Source organism: Macaca fascicularis, chromosome 1 (assembly GCF_037993035.2).
Source record: "Macaca fascicularis isolate 582-1 chromosome 1, T2T-MFA8v1.1".
Lineage (NCBI taxonomy): Eukaryota > Metazoa > Chordata > Mammalia > Primates > Cercopithecidae > Macaca > Macaca fascicularis.
In genome coordinates this window covers 32,751,888-32,776,993 of record NC_088375.1, presented here as the reverse complement: position 1 = coordinate 32,776,993, position 25,106 = coordinate 32,751,888, and the positions used below count along the sequence as shown (strand labels likewise).

The window sequence follows — 25,106 nt, the reverse complement described above, 5'->3', positions numbered from 1 at the left end:
GAAAAGTATGATATGCTTAAAAAATGTTATGTTAGATACCCCACAGGGCTCTCAGTAAATACTTGTTGACTGACAAATGTGTAGTCAGAGCATAAAATCACATAGATAGAAAGAGAGAAAAAGTAATTTGGAATCTGCACAGGATAATGATTACACTTCAATAAGTATTTGATTTTTTTAAAGCAAAAGTAAAGGAAACGGAAAATCATTTTTTAAAAAATCAAGTTTTCTTTTATAGCCACAAGTTTATATAAACACCTATAGGCACAGTACCGAAAATACTGGCAACTTATTGGAAAAAAACTGCTGCATTAGAAGCAAAAGTGTTCCAAATATAGAGGGACATGTGTATTCACGACATGTGACCACCTCTTTCCAAATGACACTGAAAGCACCACCCTATGCACCCATGACTAAAGAGCCTGCTAGAACATTTCCTAGAACATCATTGCCCTGAAGACAGGGTTTACCTAACAAATAGTTATTAAGATTCCTGTACCATGCTAGGCTCTGGAACACCATGATGGACAGATCATGATCCTTGCCCTCAATTAGAGAGATGGTCCAATAAATAAATAATTGACAACAGGGAGTGATTAGCTGTTCCGAAGGCATGTATGACGACACATGGTGGCACAAAGAAAAGAGTGGTCTGTTTTACCTGAAGGATTAAGAAATATTTTGCAAACATAGTAACAATTGAGCTGGACCTTCTTAAAAGATAAGAAACTTGCCATGCCAACAGAAGGAAAGGGTAGTCCATGCAGGGAGAACCTCCTGGAAAAGGCTGAAATTATGGGGTAAAATCGGGGAACTGTGGATAGTGCCATAAAATTTGGGACATTTACAAAGCATACATTATGTATGTGTATATATTGTCTAACATGTATAGTATAAACATATGTTAATATACTTGTGCACTCAACAGCAAATAATTATTCCCATTTTGTTGATGCATGCACCATACCCTTTCCCTCCCTATTCTGTGATTCACCTAATCACTCATCAGATTCACCTTATCATGTTAATTTTAACACCTGAAATGTAACCAGTTATAGATCATTAAATGGCCCTCAGTCATCGATACCTTGTTTTTCACAGGTTCTTAAATTCTTATGGGACAGACTACCCACAATTATGATGACCATGGGAAGGGATGGGAAGGAAGGGGGCTGAAAGATAAAGGGATACAACTTCCCAGTATGTGCATCTCCATGGCCCAAAAAAGCAACCCAACGTCCTAAAAGAATACAGATTTTGGAATTGTTAATAAAATGACAGAGCTACAAGTAGTACGTAAGTCAGCTATGTACACAGTGAAACCTAAGACATAGGTTGTTTATTCCACAAAGCAGAAATAGAAAAATTTCCTCCAAGATTAAAAATAAAGACAGTATATGACAATTTGTGGGGAGACCCAAAACACTCTAGGGTTTTGTGCTACTACAGATTACCTGACGTATGCTGCAGGAATAGCCAGCGTGTTACGCATGGGCCTCCACTGTGGAAGACATCACTAGATGATCTCAGTTGTTTCCCCACTGAACCTGAGAGAAGGGGATATGCAAGATCAAAGAAAAGAGTGAAATTATTCATTGTGCTCTTAAAAACAGTGCTTTTTAGGTGTCAACCTAGGCCCTGTGGTTGAGTTTAAATTACCACTTCAAAATACCATCTACTCAATTTTATGTCCCACACCTACCACAAAGTGGCTATGTGACCTTTCTCAAGGTCACATAATTTATCTGGGCTTCTAATTCCTCTTCTGTAAAAGGAAGAAATGAACCAGGTAACCTTGAAAGTCAGCTCCCTTTTTGACAATTTGCCATTCTTTCCTTTTTCCCTTTATATCTAGTTATCTCAAGGCTCCGTCTGTATCAAGAATCAATTGTCTTGGGCAAAAGAAACTCAACTCTACATGAGTGGATTTTTGGCCCAAACAGTATAGTTCAGCTGAAGTGCTCCATGAGCCTAGAAGGTCTGTGCCTTTGCCCCCAACCTTGTGCAAATGTGTGCTAGATGTACAGCTGCCAAAATACTGACTGCTGCCCCAAAGTGGTAACTTGAAAATCAAGACCTCACTTGTACTCTGTGGTTTCATTTCCTGCCCGGAAATGGAGCTCAGTGTTGCAGATGTGGCCTTAGAAGATAAACACTTCTAAGATAGGTTCTGCATTCAGCATGGTTTCCTTTGCTGGGAGATATTGGTAAATACTCACAGAGCCTCTTCTTTTCATGGGGTCAGACAGAAAGGACCATTTCAATTACCCTCACCTTGGATTCCCTACTTCTGGATGAATGAAATGAGTGTGAAGCACACCCTGGAACGTGAAGGGCACCCTGGTGTTGTGGTGTTGGCTGGGGATCCCCCCAACAGTGGTTTCAGGCTCTGGATGGGGAAAAGAGCTCTTTAAGTGTTCCAGTCAGCAGGCAACAGGTGCAAGGAGCACAGCTGCCCTGAGTGCCCCTCCAGGAAGACCACAGGGTTGCCCTGGGCAGAGACCTCCCCCAGCTCAGCAGCACTGGGGATGGCCTTCCAGGAGAGTGAACTCTGTACATTTGTAAGAACACATACAGCAGTGTTTAAAAGCATGAATTATAAAGCCAGAGACCTGAATGCAAGTCCTGCCACTTACAACCTCTAAGATTTGAGTTTTCCAAGCCTCAGTTTCCTCATCCACTAATAGTAGAATCTAATCACAAGAATCATTGTGAGGATTAAATAAGACAATGAATGTAAACCAGCAAGGTATAGTCTCCAGCACACAGTGCCGTGCTGAGCCTTACTGGACCCTGAGACGAAAGGAAAATTCCATAATAATGATCCAATCTTTCTTTAAGACTTTGATATTTTGTTCAGCATGAAATTTTTGCATTTTTAAAAAATATTTTTATTTTTAAAAATATTGCATTAAAATATTACTTATCTTGATTACTGAGGTGGTTTTTTACGCTCCTTAAATTTTGCACACTTGCTAAACAAGTAAGGTAGTAAATGTCAGTTGTTACCATTTTACAATCACCACACAATAACTACATGACACTATTTAGCATTTAATTATCTAATGTCTTAGCTATTGTTCCAAATTCTTAGGTCTTGTTTTCCCAACTAATTTGTACACTGATTAATGGCAGAAATTATGACACGTATCTTTTATCCCTAAAACTGCTGAGTACATAAGAGGCTCAAGTGAGTACTTATCCAGTGATTGCTTATAGCACATGGTAGACAATTTATGACTCTACTGTTCTATAATTGCTTCATGTGTTTGAAGGTTTTGGTTTATGATCCTTGAGGGCAGGAATGACATCAGGCATTTTTCCTGGGCCATGTCTGACACAAAGCTGGGGGCACAGAATCAAAGAACTGGCAGGGACCTTTTTGTTCATCTAATCCCACCCGCTCATTTTTCAGATAAATCATCTAATGCTCAAAGAGGTTGCATCATGTGGCCAAACCAATCAGTGAATGAGCTGGGGTGAGAAATTAGATCTCCCAGGATCTTTCTCTTCCAGTATTTTGTTAATTTTCTTTGATTTCTCTATGCCCTTGATTATCAAGCACAGCGTTCTGCATGTAGAAAAAATTTTTTTAAATGATGTAGATTATTGATTTTTGGAACTTAGGTAATCTTTGCTTAAAAGGGGTATAGGGAGTCATTGTTTGGAAAAGTGTATGTGTATTTACCAACTACCCAAATATCCTGGTTCTGTGTGACAAGGTGGTTAAGAGAACACTGGGTTTGGAGTTGTTAGAGGGTTCTGTGTTCAAGTCCTGGCTTCCCTATTTCCTATTTATGTGACCTTGGATGAAATTAAGTTTTTAATTTAATTTTCCTCATCCAAATCATGAACATGATAACGGTGCCTACCACACAGAGTTATGAAAAATTATACCAAATAAAAACATGTAAATAATATAGTAGACTACCTAACACATAGTAAAAGCTCAACAAACATTAGCAAGTATCACTATTCTAAAAGTAAGCCCTAAGAGTTAGGTGGACTACAAGGCAGATGGATAGATTTATATGTATGGTTCAATAATATGTCCACATTTTGGTATTGCTATGTATGGTTCTATAATACGCTCACACCTTTTGATAATGGTTGGGAGTGGAGAGTTAAATTATCAGTCAAGCCAGCACTTACGAATTATGCTATATCTATTTCTTGAAGTCTCATAAATAACTCTTATTAGAGTTATTCTGTGGGATCTCACTGCCTTATAACCAGGGACCCCCAGCCACCTAGCTCCTGAAATTTTTCAGATTTCCCAAAGCACCAAGAGTCCAGGTCAGTAGAGTACAAAGAGGGACCTGCCATAGGCTCAAGAATATCTAACCATAATTTCATTTTTAAATGCCTCTCAAGAGAATATAAACTATGTTAGCAAGGATGCCCACTTAATAAGCAGAAGCCCAGACAAATGTAATAAGACATTTCATGACTTGGAATATTGCCAGTGCAAAGTCAGGGCTGTGAACAATGGATTGGGTAACTCAGAGAAACCAATTGCACAAATGAGATCACACCACACCTCACCTGTTTTAATTCTCTTTTGGCCTCAGCACAAAGCAAGAGTCCAAGTCCAAACTTATATGACTCCACAGGAAGATGTAAAGAGGAAGTCTGTGTGAAAAGCATCCTGTTGTTTAAGACTTGGAACTTAGGGAAAAGAAATAGACCTGGATATACCAAATTTCCAAAGACCACAATGTTTTGCACTTTTGCAGCACCTTGATGCCGAAGTCTTCAAATCCTTTCAACCTTATTAATAATAATAATAATTAATTATTAATAATAATATTATCAATTGATTATTATAATTATTTATTATTAATTCAACCTTCAACCTTCAACATTAACATGTCAATGAAGCAGCTAAGAGCCCATTGGTATCACAAAGCTTTAAAAAGCACTTAGTATTCAAAGCTCTTTGGTAAAGAAAACAAGAGAATATTATAAATAAAACTCGTTTTTCATCCTGAGTCAAACCCTCCAGTGGCAATCTGAATGTTCTCTTAAAATGCAAAGTGTCCCAAAAGCCATGTGGTATCCTAAATTGGATCCTAAAACATCGAAAAAGGATATAAATGGATAAATTGTTTAAATCTAAAAAACGACCATAGTTTAGATCATAGTTTAGTTAACAGTGTTATACCATGCTAATTTCTTAGTTTTGACAAATGTACCATTGGTTACATTGGATGGTAATATTAGGGGAAGCTGAATGAAAGAAAGGTAGACAGGATCTGCACCCATCTTTGCAACTTTTCTATAGATCTACAATTATTCCAAAGTTTAATTAATTGTTTATTTTTAAAATCACACAAAAAATAGTAAGTTAAGGTTTCTTTGCTGAAGAACTTTTATTTGGTGAGTGGGAGGGATGGGAATTATAATTATTTCTCTCTAGAAAAACGTATATTAAAAGGACAACTAGCTCCAGCTTTTTACTAGACGTTAAAAAAAAGATGGTGACCAACTTCTTTTCCCCTCAAGATATTATGTTGGGAACGTAAAGAGAATTGGGAATTGGGCTCCCCAGACTGTAAAATGGGGATAGTAATACTCTCACCAGTGCTACTGTGGAGAATCAAAGAGAGAGTGAACATAGAGCACTCCACACATCTGGAGCTAGGTAAGGGGCCTTTCCCTTTGCTCCTTCTCAGGCCAACCCCACAGACCCTCCTGCCAGCCTCTCAAGGGAGTTTTATAAATCAAAAATAAAATTCTATACCCCTTAGTCATCTGAACAGACCCTCCTCTCAGCCAAGGGCATTCCAAAGTTAATCTGAAAAACTGCTTCAGGCCTTAATGGGAAGGGGGAGCCAGACATACCTCATTATACCCTCCTCCCTTTTGGAATTACTGATAGAGCAAACTCTTTAATTCTGATAAGAAACATTTATAATTTATTCTCTCCGAAGCCTGCTACCTGGAGGCTTCATCTGCATGATAAAACTTTGGTCTCCATAACCCCTTATTATAACCCAGATATTCCTTTCCATTGATAATAACTTTTTTAATTTATTTTATTTTATTTTATTTTATGTTATTTTATTTTATTTGAGACGGAGTTTTGCTGTTGTTGCCCAGGATGGAGTACAATGGCACAATCTCAGCTCGCTGCAACCTCCACCTCCCAGGTTCAAGAGATTCGCCTGCTTCAGCCTCCTGAGTATCTGGGCATATACCACCATGTCCAGCTAATGTTTTTTATTTAGTAGAGACGAGGTTTTACCATGTTGGTCAGGCTGGTCTCGAACTCCTGACCTCAGGTGATCCACCCTACTCAGCCTTCCAAAGTGCTGGGATTACAGGCATGAACTACCGCACTTGGCCGATAATAACTGTTTCAACCAATTGACAATCAGAATATCTCTGAATCTGCCTATGATCTGGAAGCCTACTTTCCCCACCCCCATTTCCAGTTGTCCCATCTTTCCAGATCAAATCAAATGTACATCTTATGTATATCAAGGGATGTCTTATGTCTCCATAAAATGTATAAAACCAAGTTGTAGCCCAACCACCTTGGGTGCATGTTCTCAGGATCTCCTGAGGGCTGTGTCACAGGCCATTGGTAAATCATATTTGGCTTGGGATAAATCTCTTCAAATGTTTTACAGAGTTTGACTCTTCATTGACAGCGCTCATAGGTGGGCCCTCTGGGTGCAGCAACTGCTCCTCTGTCTCATCAGGCAGGGTCCCCTGTGTTCCTGACCTCCCAGGGAACTGCTGGATGGCTTAGCCCCTTGACAGTGAGTAGTGGCCTCTCAATAACACTTCTAGGGACCAGCTTGCACTCTGCTGGCTCCTGCCAAGCCTGCTGGCAGCAGCTCTGTCCTTGCACCACTTTTTAAAGAACAGCCCACCCATCACTCTGCTGAGATAGGAAGACAGAAAAACCTACCACATACTTGCTCATTTACTTTAGTTGAAAGTGAGAAGGAAAACAATGAGCCATGAGCTGCGGCTAGGGCCCAGCCCCTGCTCACTGAGTGTTACTTTCTCTGCAGTACTACACAGTGGCTCATTTCCAGAACAACACTTGCTCCCCTTGGCTCGGCACAAACGTTAAGTGCATCCACATTGACTCACTGTCCTTTGCTTCAAGGAAACTCTTAAATTAATTAGGCCTTGTCATTTTGTGACGGTGTAGAGCCCATCTGGTCTTCTTGGCTTTGTCTGGTCTTGTGGATAGAGAATATTTAGTGAAAGTGCCAAGTTTCTTTGTCCTACCTCCATACGGTGTGAATTTTCTTGAATAATCTCTATTCCAAATACTCTGCCTTATTGTTACTAGAAACAATCCAAATGTCCCAAAAATTAAAAATATTTCAGCATGTAAAGTGTGGTCTCCCAGACAGTCTCATCTACTTAATGGTGGCCACATATTCTATACTAGCCCACAGGCATTTTCTAAAATGGTCAAGATACCCATTGGGTCCGTGGGTTCTGTCAAGAACGTTTGTCATACTTTTTGGCCACTTGGCATCTGAACCCCCTTCCTATGTTTGGGGAGTCCCTCTCCCTATTAGAGCTGATCTCCCTTTACGGAGGCCAGCAATCACAGATATTTGTTTCACCACTTTCCCTTGCAGCTGGAGGGCTGACCATGAGCTAGGCACCACCAATCAAATGCACCTAACCAAGACTTTAAATTGGTAACTAGTGATACATCAAAGCAGGAGTCACTCTGGCAATGGGAACAACTCCATCCAGCTTGCTGATGCATCAGTGGCAGCAGATTCAAGGCTCGTTTCCAGCATCTACTCTCAGTGTGGCATGACGACAAGCTTCAGTATCTGCACCCAGCAGGAGCAGCACTGGGTTTTCACCAGATCAGTTCTCCAGCACAATTTGCATCTTGTTCCTGGCTTCGTAGCCCCTAAGCCAGGCCCCTGGACCTTTCTGGAAATTCTGTGAGCCAGGGCCAGCATCATAGCTATGCAACCTGTGCCATCATACAGGGCCCCAGGTTCAGCAGGGCCCTGTGCTTGGTTTAATGCTCTGCTATTGCCATCTTGCAATTCTTACAGTTCTTTTAACAAGAGGCCTCACCTTTCCATTTTGCTTGGATCTTGAAAATTATGTAACCAATCCTGCTATGAGCTAGCTAATATGCTTTAGGTCAAGGAGTTCTTAACTTCTTATGCTCATGAGCCCTTGGTAGTCTGGTGAAACCTATAAAGCTTAGGAAGAATGTTTTTACATGCACAAAATGAAATATAAAGGAAACCAGTTATATTAAAATATAGTTTAAAATTTAAAAAAACAAATATAGCATCGTGTGTGCCTTTTTGTATTAATGCTTTAAAAAAATCTAATGGCAGATTTAACAACTTCTGTTACTGAAAAGTAGTAATGAGCATAAACAATATTGGGAATGTCTGCAACAAGTGAAATATGACTTGAAAATATCTGTGGTGTCCAAAGATGACAAAGTCACAGGTACCTGGTTTGTTGTCTACATTCAAAACTTAAGGAAATGTTAAAAACAGTGAAAGACTATTGAGACAAAAAAAAGGATCCATCCAAGTCACAGAGACCCTACATTTTAAGCAAGAAAAGCAAGAGCCCTGATTCAAATACATTTCTTTTCCATTTACATCATCCAAAGCTGTCATTTTCTGACTTACAATCAAGAACCCTGTCAGATACAGGGCACCAGGCACCAGGACCAGCCTAGATATGGCCGGATTCTCCGTGCAAACACAATAGTGATAGTGGGCTCCAGGTGACTCAAAGACATAGCCAACACAGCCCTGCCCTCAGCTGTTAGGATCTTAGAGGGGAGAGTAAGTGTCAGTGATGACACTCCAAGACAATGTCTGGAAAACATGTCATAGGCACTGCATGTGTGGTATGAACCAAGTAATCTAGAAGGCTGAGCAAGTGGAGGTCCCTTCCAACTGGGACAATCAACTATTAATAATGGCAGTACACAATGAGATGGAAAATAAGACACATAGCAATATAACTGTTACTCCAAAGCCCATAGCAAGCTAACAGAATGTTGAATATTTCCCCTGCTCTAATCCAGGATCATTTATTAAGGCCTCAATCACCTCTCAGGTATTTCTTTTTATTTTTGGGGGCAGGGGGAGGGGCTTGCTTTTTTTGTTGTTGTTGTTTGGTTGGTTGGTTTTGGGTTTTGGGGGGTTTTTTTAGATACAGAGTCTCACTCTGTTCCCCAGGCTGGAGGCAGTGGCCCGATCTCGGCTCACTATAACCTCCTCCTCCTGGGCTCAAGTAATTCTCCTGCCTCAGCCTCTCAAGTAGCTGGGATTACAGGTGCGCACCACCACACCCAGCCAATTTTTATATTTTTAGTAGAGATGGGGTTTTGCCATGTTGCCTGACTGGTCTCGAATTCCTGACCTCAAATGATCCACCTGCCTTGGCCTCCCAAAGTGCTGGGATTATAGGCGTGAGCCATTGTCCCTGGCCACTTCTCAGGTGTTTCAACATGAGTTTGTTTCTAGCATATTTCATAGGAAATATCAAAATATGTTCCCCCTGGTACTATTTTCTTCTCCCCCTTCTACTCTTCCTTTTGGGAGAGAGGGAGTGAAGAGCCCTCTGGGGCAAAGGAAGCATCTATCTTTTGGACACACTTGAGAAACTCGGGTTTAGCAAAAGTAGACAATAATCCGTCCACTTATGCCTTGAACTTCTCAAAGTTGTTTCACATCCATTATCACACTTGCGTTCTAGGCATATGTTGTTATCCCTTTTTTATAGACGAGGAAACTGAGGTTCAAAGAAGTTGTGACTTGTTCAAGGTCACAAAGCCAGGTAACAAAACTGGAAGAAAAACTGAGGCCTCTTGCCTGTTAGCTCAGTGCCTTCTCCTCTGGCCATGCCTCCCCCGTGAATACATCATAAGTAAGCGGAAGGCCGCATCTGAAAGGGAAGTACATCCAAGCAGATCCTCTAAAAACCAAGAAACACACACGCCGGTTTCTGGACAGCAGGTGTCAGCTAGGAGAGGAGAGGCTCAAAAAAGAAAACAGATCACCAAATCCTCTGGCCCCTAATGACTCAATTAGATCCCTCGACATAGGATAGAACGCACTTGGCTGGTGACCAGTGCAGTCAGTCCCCTTCCTGCCTGGGAGTTACACTCATAACAACAGCAACAGCAGGAAAAGGGCTTCATGAACATAAAATAAATAAACTTTCTATTTTTAGCAGGGCCGCAGCTGGGAGAGCCTCATTCTTTGCTCTTTAGCTGCAGCATTCTAAGGGAGGCAAGTGTTGAGGGGTTGGGGGATGAGGAAAAGTAGGGGCAGTCGCGCTGGGAACCACATTTTCTGTTGCCAAACTAGTTACATGCAGGCCACAGAAACCAATGTCCAGCCTGGAAGTCTCTGGAGTCTGCAGGTCTGGAAAAACTGGAGAGTGTCAACCAGGAAGCCAGCCCCTGTGACTGGGCTATTTTCTGGCCATATATAGAAATAAATAATATTTTGCCCACATGGTTTTTAGAACCACTGAAAACTGTGTTGCCTAATGACTCTGTTGGAGTGGTGGAAGATAAGCTTGTAGACTTTTTCCCCTCTTCACTTAGGCTCTACTTGGAACCTGTGTGATTCTCACAGGAACTCAGATCCAGCATTTTCAGACTTGCACTCTGTGTCCAGAATTCCTGATGAGCCTGCAGCAATTTTCCCCTGCCCAGCCTTTGCCAACAGCTGGCAACATCAGGAGCCCAAGACAGAACACTGTAATGCTGGAAGTGGGGAATAATAGCAGCTGCAGTGTCTTCTTTCTGTTTGTCTGAAACAGGATTGGATGTTTCAAGAAGGGAGTTCCAAGGCAAAGGAACAGCAGAGAGGTTCTTTCCTAGAATTGGCACAGAGGCTTTAGGAAAAGTGTGCACCTGATCTGTTTTCAGAAGTGCCTCTTAGCCTTGCCCTTGCCATACTCTGAGCCCATGTCACCTTTAATTATGTACTTTCCCCTCTCATGATTTTTTTTTCGTGCATAATTCCAATTATACTTTCCGTCTTTCATGAGGACACAGAACTGCAGACCCCAGAGCCATACTGAGGAAGGCAAGAACTCAATGCTTTGGGCGCTCACAAGGAGGTAAGTGCACAAAGAAGAGCACCATGCTCATCCCTGCTCAGAGAAAGCTTCTAAAGCTCCCAGATCTGGCCTTGTGGCCAAGGGTCTTCATTCACTAACAAATGTTGACCAACAGCTTACCATCTGCCAGACACTCCCTGCTCACAAGAGCTCACAGTGCAGTGTGGGAGACAGAGAAACAGGCAATGTCATTACTGCGGGACAGGCTTCATGCTGGGTCAGCACAGAGTCCTGTGGGAATACAAAGAAGAGGCTTCCACCTCCGTCTTGGGGAGTCAAGGAGGTGGTGGCTGAGCTAGGACTCAGGCAGGTAGAGATTGGGTAGAGGTGAGAGTTTCTCCTTAAATGTTTCCCATGTAAGAGCAGCTTCCAAATAATAACACAGCAGTGCTAAAATTCATATGAGCTTAACCCAAGCCCCTCAAAGTTAGTTGATTTCTAGTGCCCAACAACATTTACTATGTTACCCAATAATATGTACTAAGCAAAGCAATTGCTGTCAAATCATAAGAAAGAGGAGAGAACTCATAATTTATTTGAATATGAAATTTCCACAGCTAACAATATAAGTCCTGGAATTTTGGGATTGAAAGAGGTCATATGGACTACTGAATCCTCTCTCCAGGTATGGCAGTCCTCTCCACAGCACCCCACCAGGCGGTCATCCAGTCTCCGTGTGAATTGCTTCAGTGATGGAGAGCTCATCATTGATCAAGGCAGCTAGTGAGTTAGCTAGTTAGTTTTAAAGGCAGGAGCTAGAGTATATGGTGGCCTTTTACTAGGTTGAAGTTTCTGACTTCAGTCTCCCAATCTCTCCCCACTCTAATAAATCCTGCAAAAGGCCACCAGATTAACTGTCTTTGAGATTGGTCAGCCCACTATTCAAACTTTGCAGTGGCCAAAATTACCTACGTACAAACTCTGATCTATTTCTAAAAGACAAAAATAGCCCATACCAAAATGCTACATTTTGGTTACCAGAATTATGGATGTTTTGCTTTTCTCCATTGTTTTGAGTCTTTCCCTAATTTTCTGCATCAACAAGAAAGAGGTGGGTGGAGAGAAGAGGAGAGAGAGAATGAATCATCAAATAATTAACATTACTTACCGAAAGAGTCCTACCATGTTTATTCCTTCTCCACACCTTTGTTCAGGCTGTGGTCAACTAGAAACCATTCTATCCTTCCCTATCTTCAAATTCTTCCGCACCTCCCACATTCTGGTCAACTCACCTCCACCAGGAAGGTTTTCATGAATGCTCCAGCCCTCACTGCACTTAAATACAAATTACACAGTTTAGTACTTCATTATAAGCAGTTTCTACTACTGCTAATCATTTCAATGGTCAGTTCCACATTAGATTGTAAATTCCTCAGGAACTTCTATATCCTATCATATCGTATCATAGTGCCTACCCAGCACAGTGCAGAGGTTGTGGCAGGTTCTTCATAAATATTTTTCAGTGGACGGATGGATGGATGGATGGATGGATGGATGGATGGATGGATGGATGAAATTCTATGGCTGTATTTATTAGTTCAGTTGGTTAGGGCACAGTTCTAATGCAGTTTCATAGGTCATCTGATACTATGCTTCTCACACTGTGGTGCATACATCCCCAGAGGTGTATGAAAATGTGTGTCAAGTGTATGTGAAGCCACAAGATATTAAATAATGTCTTCCTAAAGCAACAATTTCCTATCTTTTAGGGATACTTCAGTGCGGAATTTGAAGCACTTTTATAGCCATTTTATAGCTTTCCCAAGTGGAAGAATTCCCTCCAAGGCTAATGTCCATACTCTGCATGAGTTCAACAGTCTGAGCTTTGATTCCAGTTACTTTCTGATGACCATTTCAGTATACTACCAAGAGATATTCCTGGAATGTGTCTCTCCAGATACATTCTTGAATTCTGCAAGTAGAGATTTTTGGATTAGAAACCAGACCCCCTGGTTTTAGTCCAGTCATGCAACTATCATGGGCAGCAGCCTCTCCAGGCCCCAGCTCCTCACTGATCTTGCTCCCTTAACAAAGGTTGAATCAAAGTAAATAATCTACGTGAAACATCTCTGAAAACTTACAAAGCTCCAGGTATTATGATTGTCATCATAATGTTATTATTATTGTTATCATCCCAGAATCAGTAATTTAATTCTGCCCCACGGACATCCCATACCCGTCCAGCTGATTAAGGTGAATAGCAATCAGGCTCTGAATTCAGAAAATTCTGGGTTGAAACTTTAGTTTCACTAGACCAGAGTCCCATTCATTTTTGCAAATCTAATATTTTGCATGGTGCTGGGAACATATCTGTGCTGAATAAAAGTATTTCTCACTACTATTTATTGAAATATCTGTCTGCCACTTACTGATCTTTAACAAATTTTTAAATTTTCCAAATCTTAGTTTCCACACCTATTAGATTGATATTATAACAGTACCTCATAGTGTTGTTAGAAATTTAAAGGCAATACGTATAAGCAGTTTAGCACAGTGCCTGGCACAGAGAAAGTCAATAGTAATTAAAACACAGAGTGAGTGTACTTTTGCAACTTGATAAATGAAGGCTATCCCATTGTTCTGTGATGTTTTTGTCAGCCCTTCCTTTAACCTGTTATGAACAAGCCAGCCTTCGGAGAGGAAGTTTGTTTGTGGCAACTTTGATGTTCTGAGTCACTGAACTAGTTAAGGAAGTAAATTTCAAAGCCATATTACTTTGTGGGCCCTCAGGGCAAGAGGAATGAACAATTTCAGCCCTCACAGAAACTTCTGCCAGAATGAATGCACTGGGCAGGGCAAGCTGGGGTTTCCCAGGAATCTGTTTGACAAAGTGACAAGAAGTGTTCTACCCAGACCATGTAAATGCTACTACATGAAACCCACATGATGGGCTCACTCAACAAATTGATATGTAAACCCATCCCCAAGGGAAGAGCAGATGACAAGGGAAACTACAAAGAGAGGCAAAATGAGAACTCTGTGAGGCTCTCCCTCTGGCCCGAGACCCCAGCCACAAAATGGAATCCAGAGGCCTGTTGTTTACATCTGAACAAAGCCGATGCTGAATCCCAACAAAGGGTCCTGAAGAGTAGCCCTGGCCAGTTTATGACTGCCAGTGATAGTGCTATAAAAATAGCTTTAAAGACACAACTTGGGGCGGGGGGCTGTGAGCCAGAAACAGAAAATGGAAACTGAGCCCTTTCGTGCCCCAGAAGTATAAACAAAGGGCTTTCTAAGCCACCAGCCCACCCTGACCCCCATACTGGAAGAGGTGGGGCATGGTGCACTATCTCTAGAACTTATAGGAGTGCTCAAGAAAGCACAAAGTGCACGGAGCAGCGGGGCATGTGTGTTGAGGAAGACAGGTAGATTATTAGAGGAGACATCCAAGAGCTTCCTAAACCTCCTCCAGTGCCAAGATTTGGAGCTACAGCTGTAAAAGTAACATTTTCCCAGGCATCCTGGATGTAGCATTGAAGACATTTTGGATGCCGCATTAAAAAAAATAAGCTCCCAAGGAAAGTATATTGTTAACTCCGGTTTTTGTTTTGTTTTGTTTTGTTTTAAGCTTTCATAATTAGAGTAACTTATGTCAGAATTAGATAATTTAGGAGGAAGACCTGAACAGAAATCTAATTGCAAGAGCTAAATATGATAACCAGTATGGAAGCAGACAGACACTCAAATCTGTTTAGAAGTTGAAAGTCAAAATAAAGAAGCAAAGCATTTTAAATGGGCTGTAAGGCTCAGGTAAAAAGAACATGGTTTTGCAGCCTTAAGGCAAAAGCCAGAGAGGCTGAAGAATTAGGGAGGTAGTGTTTGTGCCGCCCATCAGCTCCAATGCAAGCCCTGTGCAGGCCAGGACTCTTTTGACCACAAAGACCCTCAGGTACACACTGTGTAAGGCCCCATTGGGTCACCCTGAACTCCCCACCACATGGAGTATCTCTCTGCTTCCTGCAGCTTTCTTTATGCCTCTGCCATTCACCCTTCTGGAATCCATTTATGTTGCCAGTTTGTACCACCTCTGGGAGATAATTCATTCCATACATTTATTACCTGCTGCATGAAGTAGTATTTCCGCTGACTTGTCCTGAACTTGCCCCACTTGTGGTTCCAAAGCACTGCTATATTTCAGGATCTGATGAACAAGTCTGTGCTCATCGTATCCACACCATTTATAGTCTGATCATTTCCTCCTAACAGCCTTCTCCTTGTCAGCAGCCCTGTGACTTCTACTCAGTTCCTCAGAGCATCCAGGTTGCTGTTTGGGGACTTTCCCTATCCCCTTTTTAACCTTCTAGACCCTCTCACAGCGCTGCAGGCAAGAATACACCACAGCTATTGGTAAGAGTAAAATAATGTTCCCAATTTAAAATTTCCCACACCTGAAGAATGTGTCCAATTTTGTGCAGCACTGTCCTGGGTGCAACCACATTGTAAAAGACATAGTTTCTAGACTCTGAGTTTGCTAACTCACAGGAAACTGTCTCCAGGCAGCACAGGTGGATCAGTACTGGCCAATACTGCAAGTTAACCTGTCTGAAATAGGGGATTGCCATGAAAGAAATCCAAGTGTAGTCAGTCTTAGCTTCAAAGCAGACTAAGTTCAATACTTAGTACTCCATTGATTTTCACAGTATCTGAGAGGGAGGCAACACCTGTTTTCTGCAACATACTGATGTGAAACCAGAGATCAGGAGGTGCTAAAGCTAGTGAGAAGTGGTCAAAAGGGGATTCCAATTTCTAGTCTCAGTGCACAGATCTGCTTATTTTGGCTTCTTTTTTTTTAAAAAAAAAAGTTAATATTTTATTCCACTCCATTTAGTGCCCACTAAGCTCTTGACCACCTTCAAATATCCTTACTGAAAACAAGAAAAATAATAAGGATTAAGCAAAACATAATAGCCCTGTTGCTGCCTGGGGCTGTCCATGAGTTCATAGGAGTTGGGATTTTACTGCCAAGAGAATAAAATAGTAGGTGGGTGCTCCAACCTGCTTTTTTATAAGAAATGCATCATTCATCCAGGGTGAAAACATCCTGGCCAGATGCCCACTTCTTTTCTTCTGCATAATTGCATCTTCCAGTAGTGTCAATACAGCAACAGACTTTGCAGCCTTGGCAGTCTAGTGTGAGTAAATCCACCATCCAGCCCACCTATAAGTCCCTGATTTCTCTGCCACAGAAGTTGCTGGTTTTCAGCACTAGACTTTTCTCCTTACGAATTGAGATAGCTAGAGATACCATCTTATGGATTGCCCCTGGTTTCCTTTCTACTATCAGACAACCATGTCCATGAAGCCCTGAGCTCAACTCGATTGCTCCTGTTTTTCTCATTTAGTTTCTTCCTCTTTTCTCTTAAAAGCAGCCCTACATACCCATCACCCTGGCCAGAACCAATCTGTAATGTTGCTCTGGACTTCCAGGAAAGTATTTTCTATGGCCTCCCCACAATAGGCATCATTCAAGACCTGCACACTATCCCTGCTCATGTGGAATTCCTTCACAGAAGGCAAGTTCCTCCTCTACTAGGTGATATGGTGGTAAAAGGATGCATTGGTGGGGCGGGGGGGGGGGGTGGTTGGAAACACTTGGATTCAAACCTGGCTCTACCATTTATTAGCTATGTGACCTTGAGGAACTTCCTTAGCTTCCTCTCAACCACAATTTCCTCACCTATACAATGAGGATAATACTACATCTCATAAATGTGTTGTGAAAGGTTGAATAATACACTGTGTATCAAAGTGTCATTACAGATTTGAGCTTCTCCCAGCTTGCAAATCTACTCTTCCTCTGTAAAAAAAAAAAAAAAAAAAAAAAATTTCCTCTTTTTCTAACCATTTTTGGCATTTCAGGCTGGATGGTGGGTTTTCTCTTTGGCCTTTCAACTCAGAACCACGTGGTTTCTACTGAATAAACAGAAAGGAATCTCTTGAATCTCAGTTGTGACAGCTAGTTGCGGTAGGCATTTTAATGCCCACTTACAGAAGCCAAAGGACCCCCATACTCAGGCGCAGTGGATTACGGGCAAGTCCCGGCTCAGCACCTGGCACTTGGTACCTGTGTACCCGACAAATACAGTCCAGGGAACAGCCTCTCAGGCCCTTGTCAGGGAGGACCTCCCAGGATGACACTGAGGAGGCCCCTGAGATGCTCCACAGCCAGGTCCTGGCATCCCCCTCTTTTCCCACCCACAGTATCCCTGGAGGCACTGAACAAGCCCTGAATCATCAGAGCTTTGTGTCTGCAGTCCCCTATTATTCAACCGGGCGCAGGTCTTTTCATTTCCTAGCATCCCACGTGCTCGGAACTAGAGCCAAGAGATCTGAATAAAAAGTAGATGGAGAGCAGCTGAGGATGAGAGGAAAGAACCCCTGAGAACTTTTTGAAGTCAGCTTTCCCCTCCATCGTTGCTTGTGACAGCTCCTGGAGCGCAGTTTTCATTAACGCCTCCAGGCGTTAAGACTCTTCAGAGACTCTTCTGAGATGACTCTTCTGAGATGTCACCTGCATCCCTTGGAGCAACCGGCGTTGGTTAGAGGGGACTGTCATGCTCATTTGTCCCGATAAGACATCGGAGCCTTCACCCAACCTGTCGCTTGGTATCCCTCTCCAACGCCTCCCACCCCTTCCAGGAAGGCCGCTCTATTCAGGCAGCTGTTTTCCCTGAAGCCGGGTTTGCCCTGAGTTCTATGTCCCGTTCCTGGAACACTGGTGCGTCTGTGAAAGACACTGGGGCTGGCTCCGCAGCGGCTGTGCCCTGAAGGAGGCGTGTTCCGGGGCTGAGGGGGCAAGGACACGTAATGGCGGGGGCGGGGAGTGGGGAGCCACTGGCGGGAAGACAGGGAGGGAGAGCGCGTCTGGGGCGTGTGCGCCCAAGGCCAGAGGCACCCGAGGTGGGCTGGCCCGGGGTGGAAAGCTGGGCCGAGCCCCTGGAGCGGGCGGAACGGCGAGCCAGATTCAGGAAGTTGTGCCTGTGACATCAGGGGCGGGACAAAGTTGGAGCGAAACCTCAACTATGCAAGGCGTCGGCCCGCAGGAGCGCAGGGAACACAGAGGGCGCTGTCCTGGGCTGCAGCGGCAGGTACGCGCGGGGGCGGGGCGGGGCGGGGCGGGCTGCTCCCACGACCTCGGCTGACGCCGGGGCCCTACACGCCAGACCTGGCTAGGAGTGGGAGTGCAGAGGCAACCAAAAAGGAACCCACACCTCGCTCCAGGGCCTGGGGCGCTGTCAGACGGGGCAGCACCCAGGAGATTCCCTGGGCAACCACGCCTGCAGGAAGCCCTTCCACGGACCGAAAGGTGAGTTTCAGGACTTTCTGTTATGTTTTTTAAAAATACATTTTTAAGCGCCTTCTGTTTGGAAGGTGACGCCCACTCAACTGCTGTCTTTAGAAGGATGAGACCTGCCCCAGAGATACAAGGAATTATTCCTAAGCAGCCTCTTGCGTCCTCACAACTTTAGTTCCGTGTGTTTCCCTCCTTCTTGAGGACTCTCAGGAGTCTTCCCCTCTGCGCCTGGGCTGAGTCCACATGAGCTCCTCGGAGGTCGGCGGTGGAGTTACCTTACTCCAGCTGCTGGTAGGAGCGCTTTGAAGGGGACACATGGATATTCTGTTTTTTACTGAGGAAGGCCAAGGCCTGAGACCCTCTGGAAAGCATCGCGGGCTTAGGTGTTTCTAAACCATTCTAGGTGAAGCCAGATTTTCTCTGGGGCTAAGGAACTAGCCAAAACGAAAATATGGCCTGGAGCCAGGGGCGGAGAGGAAACCTGTTTGCTATTCTGAGAGTTTCCGGGGAGCTTGCTGTGACACAGATTACTTTTTAACTTCTCTGACTCTCAATGGTCCCACTCCCAGACCCCGCATCCTACCCATGAAGGTAGAATGGGGGACATAATAGGACCTGTTTCCTTAACATTATGAAGAGCTTTACGGGGATTCTTCATATGATAATAGAGTTAAGTGAACTATAGATGATAGCTAGTGGGAAGACCAGTCCTGTCTAACCGAAAGGGAAACTGAAGCACAGACAAGCACTCACCCTAATTTAACAGAGAACACTGGCAGCCAGCATGCCATGCTATGTAGTGGGATTGTGCCACCTGATTGTGTAGTACGAGGAAGGGAAGGAAAAGACCACTGGAGCATCTTGGAAGCACCTCCCTTCTAAAGCAGTTGCATTTCATTTGCTCAGCTACAGCTCATAAGGACCTGAAGCGAATTTTAAGGTACCCTCATTCTGAAGTTCTGTTAGATAGTGGGAGAACCTTGAGTTACAAAGAGCAGGACTTAAAAATATCATTGATGTAACCTGTTCCTAACCCTTTTGCAAATGGTTTGCAAGTTCTATCTAAAGACTTCTGCAAGGGTCTTACCAGCCTTTAAGCTGGATGAGTTGCATCAACCACTTAGTGTGATGTGCCTGCCCTTCACCCAGTGCTGGGCTGTAGAGGCAGCTGTACAGGAAAATCTGACCAAGTCTTTCCTTTTGTCTGAAATTCTGCCTCTGTGTCCCCACCCCAGATACAATTTTAGGAAAGAGATATATTGTAAAACAAATGTTTCTTTGGCCTCCATACATTGTCAATATTTAGCCTGTGAAATGAGTATGACTTCTATCCTCTTCCCTAAGACTAAACCCAAGAGAATAATAAACACTCAACAAGCTAAGTTATTGATTTCACCAAAGAGGAAGGTACATCCATTCCATACATTCATTCAACATTTACCAAACCTACTGTGTGCTGGCCAGTATACCAGGTCCTTGGAGTCCAAAGATAATGAGATGATTTCTGCTTTTGAGGAGCTTCTGTCTAGTAAGTGAGACAGATACAGAAATAAACTACAGTTTAGGATAATATACATTATAATAGCAGTAGCCACAGGGCACTGACTAATCCAGGGGAGAGGACAGGAGATTCTTCCCCAGAATTATCTGTGAAGTCCGCACCACAGAAGTGATGGATGAGCAGGTCCTGAAAATGACTAGGAGTTCCCAGGGAAAAGGTGTTTTGAACAAAGGAAAGAGGGTATGCAAAGTCAATGGCAGGTAGGGAACAGCGTGTAATGGGAATTACACTGCCAGACTGAGAAGGGTGAACTCCCTCCTATGGGAAGCAATTTTAGTTTTTAAGCAGAGGAAGGATCCGGTCAGATTTGTGTTTGGAGAAAGAATTATTGGCCAGATGGGGGCTGGCTTAGAGAGATGGGAAGCAGAGATAATTAAGACCTCAGCTAAGACAACAGCAGTGGGAACTGAGGAAAAGGAATGGATTTTAGGAAGTAGAATCAAAAGTACCTGGTGACCAAGTGAATGTGGTAAAGGAGGAATGAGTTGAACAGAGAGTGATTATAAGGTGTTGAGTGGGATAGGCAGGAGAAGGTACCTTGTGGAACCATTAAAAAATTTCACGTAAGGTAGAGAAGGAGTGGACTTGGGAAGCAGATTGTGGAGAAGGCAGTGGTGAACATTTAGACATATTAAAGTTGAATATGCCCAGGAAATGTCCAGATGGAGATAAGCAGTTGGGTATACAGGTCTGGAACGTAGGCAGAGGTAGAAGGCAGCTAAAGAGGCCTGTGGTAGCACCACACTGGTGCTGAAGAGTCTTGTATTTGTCAGTAGTGGCCTATAGATATTATTTTCATATCATATGGTGACTTCCAGATTACTTTCTCCAAACGCTCAAGGCTTTCTCAGGATACCTTGGAGGATAATTCCTAAAATGAAGGAGAGAATTCTGGGTTCATGGCACATAGACAGTAAAGATGCATTTAGTTATCACTCCCCCATGTGAAAAATTCATACTTAGTTCAGTTGTAAGATCTGTGAAGACCTTTCCAGAACTCACATTCCAAGTCTTTAGTTACCTATCCCTGTGTGGGAGAGTCCTGACTTCATAAAAACAAGAAGGATGACCCGCTTTGACTAATTTCAGACCGTTACAGAGTAGTTCTTTAGGTCTGGCTACCAATGCTCAGCTCACGATCTTGTGTGACCTGCATGGAACTAAAAACCTTGAGCTTGGAGCTACACATTCATGGGTTCAGTTCCTGGCTTAACCACTTATTAGCTGACCTTGAACAAGTTCTTGAATCTCTCAACTTCATTTCCCTTATATTTAAAATGAGGATAATTATTACTCACCAGGGCAATGGTTAGAATCAGAATCAAATTGAAAAAGAAAGTGCATTTAATGTTCTGCATAAATTATAAGACTCTATAAAAATGTGAGGAGTTTTATTATTATTTCTAATCTTGCCTCTTGAAACTACCAAAATTAGATGGACTGTGTAGGTATAGGCTCTGGGCAGCATCTTCATCTCAAAATTGCAGTTTTCTTATTGTATGACATATTTTAAGGCAGCAATTATAAGTCTCCTTCCATCATATCAATGACATGCATCTACTCTGGCCTCTTTTGTCCTCCTTATCGAAAGTGGTCAGAGCCCAAAGAAGTCAACGCTCCGCTGTTGCTTATGCTGATTGTGTACTGCATGAGGACTCCTGGGAGTCTATGAAGCTGAAAGCACCAGTATTCCACCTGCTTGGCCTTAGACCCACCCCACTTGCAGTTGAGTCCACATGGAGGGGATGCTTTTTTCTAATTCTCACCAAGGTGCTGGTTTAACCCATTTAATCCAATGGCCCTGAATCTGAGCATCAGTTAATGGTTTGGATATATTTGTGATTTTTCCCTGTCCCGACCAGGGAAGCCTGACTTATTCCAACCCCGTGAAGCTGGAATGTTATGCCAACATCAAAAACCTTCAAGTAAACAGAGTTCTAATAGAGGCTAAACTGTTGATGAAAAAAAGGAAGTAACCACAGATTCAGAGACTTCAAACGGAAAAACACTTCTGAGAGGAGCCAGCCCCACCCCTTCACTGCACAGATGTGCAAACTACAGTTCAGGGAGGGGAAGTGTGAGCCCAGTCACACAGCTGGTTAATGGAAGGACCAGAATCCAAGTTCTATCTGCCTCTGCCCAGGAATACCCAATACCATCCTGGGTCTCTATCCCCTTTTGTATCTCGCACACAAGGACACAGCTAGGCATTCAAATGCCTGCAGAAAGGTAAAATGAAAAGATTGTACCTGAAGTTCGAATCCTCCCCCAGTGGCCTCCGGGGCGAACTAGGAACAGACCCTCAAGGGATGCAGGTAGTTTTCCACTTTTAAGGCAACCTCTGAACCACCCTCGTCTCTTCTGTTTCCTCAGTTTCAATCCTTAAAGTTTTCTCAGAGTTCCCAAAGACCCCTCAAGAAGAGAAACAACACCGGGTGCCTTAATTAACTAAAATCCTTTTAGTGTTTCCTCAAACTTCTCTCTAGAATGAGCTAGAGACCAGTGGATGAGTCAGAATTATACATCCAATATTGATATGTCATTTACCATTCAGTGAGAAGGGTTCCAGGTGAATAATGGGCATTCAGGAGACTTGTCACAGGCACAGTAAGGGAGATAAAGACAGTGGCATGATAGACTTTTTCCCTCCCTGGACAGCAAAAGGAAAACCGAGTGCAAATTCCTTGAAAGACAATCCCCAGGGCCAGAGCCCAGGCCAGGTTTCTGGCTTTTCCCCCACATCAGTCCGAGCCATCTGAACAGAGCATCATCTGGGGACATGAGTGGACATTTAGTGGAGACCAGGAAAGGGCAGCTAAGTTCCCAAACGAACCTCACACAAACACAAGATTTCTTTCTCAGGGGCAACTCCCAAGGGACATGGTGGCATCCAAACCCAATCCCCACCCCTGGGAAGAGACTTTCTCCCACGATTGTGAGCAAGCCTCTCCATGGAGTTTGTCACTAAGAAATAAAACAAAACCTAACCATTGCTGTAGTTCTTCGTCAAAACTGAAGAGATGATTGTATTTTGAAGCCACTGCAGACATGCCCTTGCTCTTGACTATAGCTTCCTCCCAATGGGATGTTTTTCAGTTACGTTTTATTCTCCTCAAATACAACCCTAATTTCAAGCTGGATCGTCTTCAGAAAAGCCCTGCAGCTTTTTTTTTTTTTTTTTTTAGTTTCCCAGGCAAGTCATAAAAAGAAAATTGGCAGAAGAGAGGAAAGTAATATACAAATAATAACAATAAGGATAGTTGCATGTGATAGTGTGTTTAGTCTTCAAATTGTCCTGACAGGGAAAAGAGCTGTGGGCCACAGGTTCAGAGGTGGTGTAGGGGCAGGGAAAGAGAGGCAGGGTCAGGGAAGGAGGCAGTGGGAACAGGGAAGTCCCATGAGCTTAGTATTATGGAAACAGAATAGTACAGTGGATATGCTGTGTATTAACCTGAATGACATGTGACAGTGGCCACCATAAATAAGAGAAAAGAATGCTGCACTCTGAGTCAAGAGCTTCTTGTTCCTCCCCAACCCAAGTAAGATACTGAGTGTGCATCCATCTGCTCATGGTTTCTAACCTGTGATTCCTCTGCAGCCCCATGGGCCACAGTGCCAGCTTTCAAAAGCCCCTCTGCATGTGATCATCATGTACCAAAACCCTGGCTGTAGCCTGCAAGCTCCAGTCAGCCACTCATGCACACTGGCCTGAAACCACCCAGGAACTAACGCTGGGGTCAAAGTGCCCTTCCCAGTGATTTGGAACCTAGAGTAAACAAATGTCCATCCACACTTTCTTGGCTCCCACAAATTTTCAGTGTGCATGCTAGGCTCTCAGTAACCACCTATTGAATGGTGGTGCTAAGAATTTAAGGCATACATTCCTGCCCACCCCCACTAGAAACATATGTAGTTTCTTCAACATTATGTTAGGGAGATGTGTCAATAACAAAAGAGAATAAGTTACTCTTAAGGCCAGTCCTGCAGACTTAGCTTATCTATGAAACCTCTTTCTTGTAAATGACTGATGGCTTCCACCCTCCCTTCTCTTTCCCCACCTTCCACTCCTGACCTGAAACTTCCCTCCTGCCCAAGGCCCACAATCTGCTGAGTAGCAGTTGCCAGCACTGCACAACAGTGGCCTAGATAAAAGCCTCGCAGCTCATTACATGGGTGACCCACACCATCCCATAATGAAACCTCCACTGGGAAAGGGGAACACACTTGCATACCACCCCACCAGGTGCAGTCTGCTCAGAGCTTTCCTAGTTTCCAAATTAGAAACTCAGATCTTGCCCTGCAAGATACTTGGACCAAAGCCTTCACGAGTACAGGAAGAAAGCAATGCATTACCGGGTGCCTTGCTGATTTCCAAAGACTGTGCTTTTCTTGGTTTTGCATAAGGACATCATTGACCCCTTTGAGGAAAGAGCTGGGTTTTGACTCTTTTCAGTGGGTGGATAGCACAACTTCCCAAAGCTGGCCATGGAAAGAACACCTCATTTCCAGACAGAAGCACTGCAGTCCTCCACACTGTCTGGAACAAGGGAGGAGACACAGTCACAAAGCATGTGTCACAGGGGAAGAAGGTCGGATGCTCCTGACTGACATTTTCCAGGAATAAGATTTTGGTGGTTTATAAAATATTATTTCTTCAAGGTAGGGCCTGAGGGTAAGGGGAAAAGTACTTAAACCACTGGGCATGTGGTCATTCAACACTTGGCATTGGAATTGATGAATAAATACACGCTAAAGAGATCACAGACAACATTTTATATTTCTCAAACAATTAATAAGGGAAACTCTGCCATTCTCTCCCATGTGACATCTATTAGTTTTCCAGAAATTTTGTTATTTCCTCTTGCATTTTTTTAATTGAGGTGAAATTTATGTTACATAAAATTAACCATTTTAAAGTGAATAGCTTAGTGGCATTTAGTACATTCAGAATGTTGTGCAATCGCCCCTCCATCTAGTTTCAAAACATTTTCATCACCCCAAGATAAAACCCCATCCTCATTAAGAAATTTCTTCCTATTGCTCCCTTTTCCCAGCCCCAAGCAACCACCAGTCTGCATGCTACCTCTATGGAGTTGCTTATTCTAGATATTTAATATTAATAGAATTACATAATATGTGACCTTTTGC

The 25,106-nt window shown here is 43.2% G+C and overlaps 1 protein-coding gene across 8 annotated transcripts in view; it reads left to right on the top strand.

Annotated features, from left to right (window-relative positions):
• Positions 1 to 17,936: 17,936 nt before the first annotated feature.
• The window catches only part of LOC107128934 (uncharacterized protein KIAA0040), a 34,714-nt gene continuing 27,544 nt past the window's right edge, over positions 17,937 to 25,106 (top strand). For 4 of the 8 annotated variants that reach the window (XM_065528669.2, XM_015445894.4, XM_065528627.2 and 1 more), the window contains exon 1: positions 17,937 to 18,191. The gene's annotated coding sequence lies outside the window, so the exon portion shown is untranslated. Of the gene's footprint in view, positions 18,192 to 18,264; positions 18,410 to 25,106 lie in introns of those variants that run through there. The other 4 variants (XM_065528582.2, XM_015445886.4, XM_065528543.2 and 1 more) reach the window with 1 other exon arrangement.